This window comes from Nicotiana attenuata, unplaced genomic scaffold, assembly GCF_001879085.1.
Source record: "Nicotiana attenuata strain UT unplaced genomic scaffold, NIATTr2, whole genome shotgun sequence".
NCBI lineage: Eukaryota > Viridiplantae > Streptophyta > Magnoliopsida > Solanales > Solanaceae > Nicotiana > Nicotiana attenuata.
Window position 1 is genome coordinate 82768 of NW_017673401.1, and position 3643 is coordinate 86410.

Genomic DNA, 3643 nt, shown 5'->3' on the forward strand with positions numbered 1-3643 from the left:
GTCACATATGGTTGTCTAGGTATACACTAAAGTTCGACGGTTCAAAGATATCAAATCTACCAATTGACCGAGTATATCCGACATATGTTCACTACGGAAAGTTCAAAGGGAAACCTACTTATCCAGATGCAATTAATCCTTACTTGCAAATCACACAGCTTTCATCTATGATCATTCTTGTTACAGCCATTCCCATTCATGTGGGGGATTGTTGGACTTCAAGCATTGAGCTTTAAAGACTTTAAGCATTGGGCTTTAAAGTCTAAGAGTGTGAATTGGGAAATGGTGGAAATAAAATGGAGGAAAATGAAAATTTGAATCAAGTGAGCTTTTGTCATGAACTTTGTACCACATTGGTGAAAGACAACTACACTTGTGTGTATAAATATAGGATCACTTCTTAGAGATCTTAAAAGGAGTTGAAGAGAATGAACCCTCGCGCCGTCGTCGTCGCTCGCTTGGCTTTGACTTTGGCTTTGGCTTTGGATTTGGATATGGATTTGAAAAATGATCGATCGATAAGATTATTTTTTGGACAAAATTTATTTAATTAATTATTTAATAATTAATTAAATGCCAGTCAGTTCATTAACGGAATTAACTGGAATCCGCTGCCTTTGCTGAACGTTGCTTTCCCTCCTGAACAGATGCTTTTTCCTGAACAGACATCACACCTCTTCCGATAATTGCCTATAAATTCTGAGGCATGGCTTCTTTTTCCACTCACTGAAAAAAACGAAAATTCCCTTCTGAATACTGCATTCTACTTCGCAGTCTCTCTCTCTCAAATTCGTAAGTGTGATTTTGCTCCGTTCTTTGAGTTCGTTGGTATCCTGCAGTTTGTATTGGCACTGTTGCAGGAAGGTTTATTCCGTTTCATCCTGGGAGGATTTAATCCATTACCTTGGCAACTTGTGAGGGGGTTAAAATTCCTTAAGGACACACAAGGAAATTGTGGACTCGAAATATTTCTTGTCGTTTACAAATTTTCTGTTTCTTCTAACAGTTTTATTATTTCTGTTTTGACAGAGTGTAGTCAACAGTTTTAAAATTAAGGCAACGAAAATATGAACACCAAGTTCGCAATAGTAAGTAACCTATTATCATTTATGCAAAGTTATTCAAAAGGGTATAAGTATAAATTTTCAAGATGCCATTTTGGTACCTCTAGCCGTCAGACTATCTGTTGGGGCTTAGCTCTTAAGGTGTGTCCATTTGCTAGCTCACCAAGTGTGCACTATTTTCTGCTTATAACATGCTAGGATAAATTGTGATTAGATTTGTCAATAGCCTAAGTGATATTAGTAATTAAGACAGAGGTTACCTTTCAAAGAAAACACTTTTAGTTCTGTCATGCTTGCCCTCTAAGAAATTTTCTGGTACTCCATGCTTTTCGTTTCTTCTTTTAAGTTGGAAATATTCTTTTAGTTTTTGTTTCTCTTACTACATTCAATTAGGGCTAAAAGTACAAATGCTAGCCTTTCCTAAGCAAGAAGAATTTTAGGCCTTTCCCAGGCAAGCTGAAGCTAATCTTTTTGAAGCATGGTGAAGCTGAGTCTACTGCATTGTTGGAACCTGTAATGAAGCACAAACATGGATGTATATGACAACTAATTTTCTAAAATGGCATGTCAATTGCAATTAACTAATTCAATTCTCTTACTCTCTGCTTATATATTTAGGTACTAGAGTTTCTTCAGGCAGTGGAAGAAAGGTGCTTGCAAACAACATGACCGTTTGTCAACATGTAAATAGTATGTGTAGATAGTATCACCATGGTTGTGAATAAAATATTCATTTGGTAACCATACAATATGAACAAATGTTTTGTTCCTAAACGCATGTAGATAATGAAGCAACATATATGTAATGTTGTCTTCAACACATGTACTTATTCTTTTTACGATTTCATTGAATCATATCAGTTATTCTTGGATAAGGCTCATGGTAAGCTTTTTGCAGCAGAAAAATTAAACACCAAAGAAAAATACAAGAGGAAAATAATCCATTTACTCATTGCTATCTCAAGATCTTAAACTAAGAAGCAAAGGTACAGTTTTAAACTATCATGCGCCTCTCGAATTCACCAATTTATAGAGGGAAAAGGCGAATATACCTGTCTTACACAATTCAAGTTGCTCCCACACTCCCATACTCAGATCTCATAACATTGTCAGGGTCATGATCTCCACAGTAGTATTGGTCACAATAGAATTGAGCAATAGCACAACTTTTTCCACTGCAAGCAATAGGAAAATGCAACAAGCTGATGAATACAATACACAAGTATCAACTTGGGCTTTGCAATGGGCAAGATGACTATATATTAATAGTCCAAAAATACTTTTAAAGTTTGGAAGATTTGAATCAAGATAGAATAGTCTAATTTAGTGACATCGATTTTGGCTTAAGACGTCAATTTAGAGAATTTCTTGTTATTGATTATGCAATCCTTGGCTGACACAAGCATGAAATATAAAACGCAATTGTAATTTATTTTTCTAAACTTATTCAGAAAAGTAGGAAAAAGTAAAAAGTATAAAATAATAAAGACTATAAAGTTCAGAACAATATGTAGACATGAAAAATATTCGACCAAGACATTATAAAAAAATCTAAATCAGCACATGATAACTTTAAATTGTTTGGATTTTTTTGCATTCAACACACAGCTATACATACTGAATCCTTAAAAATTCTTAAAATGTGCATAAATTACAAAAAGAAACTGGATTACGGAAAAGTCCAAACCTGGCAATGGATAATTTCATCAAAACGCCTAGAGGCGTCTTCCCACAGATGCTCTATAACGCCCCATGATATACCTACACAACATTTCGATATACGATAAAAATAGGCCCTTTCATAACTTCTCCACGCACTTTCATAACAAAACTGTGAAATTGAACAGAATACTAATTTAATTACGTATGTAAAACAGAAAAAAAAAACCTAGAATTCAATTGAACTTGAAATCAAAATAAAATTTTGATGAAAAACAGGAAATCAAAATAAAAGACCTTGGAATGAGCACAAAGAGAGTTACATAATTCTGTATTTCCACTGAAATTCATAATAAACCAGAGAAATTAGCAAGCAAGACCAAAGAAAAAACGCCGGGCTGGGACGAAGAAGGAGGAGCAACTCCCTTTCGCCTTTGACGGAGTGGCAGATACAACAATCTGTAGACAAAGAATTCTACATTTATAGAATCCTAAAAAGGATGTCTCTTCTTACTTAGGAGAATAGTTGACAAGCTATTCCCTTGGTATTGTCTGATTGGGTACATGTATATTATTTGTGATGAATGAGAAGTTATTTTAATTACTAATGTATCACAATATACAAAGCACATAGAATATATTCTGGGTGGTTCATGCCTATTAGGTAGGTATTTTCTTATTAGTCTAATAATTTAGTTAACTCAATTGAAATCTTCTTCTTTTTTTTATCTATAGTACATAGACACTAATGAAAGGAAAATGAAGCATCTTAGCAGCTTCTGATAGAGATTGTAGGATGATGTAAGGGGCAAGTTGCTTATCATTGGTTGGCGTGATTTATATAAAATGGGTAAAGGTGGCTATCTTTGAAACACATGTATCACACACGCACACACCTAGATAGATTGAGATTGAGATGG

The 3643-nt window shown here is 34.4% G+C and overlaps 1 long non-coding RNA gene across 1 annotated transcript; it reads right to left on the bottom strand.

Moving 5' to 3' along the window:
* Window positions 1-2078: 2078 nt before the first annotated feature.
* Window positions 2079-3276, bottom strand: LOC109216287. Its single transcript, XR_002066468.1, has 3 exons — window positions 3021-3276; window positions 2752-2825; window positions 2079-2239 (listed from the first exon to the last, which is right to left on the bottom strand). It is a non-coding gene; the product is annotated as an uncharacterized LOC109216287 (long non-coding RNA).
* Window positions 3277-3643: the final 367 nt, after the last annotated feature.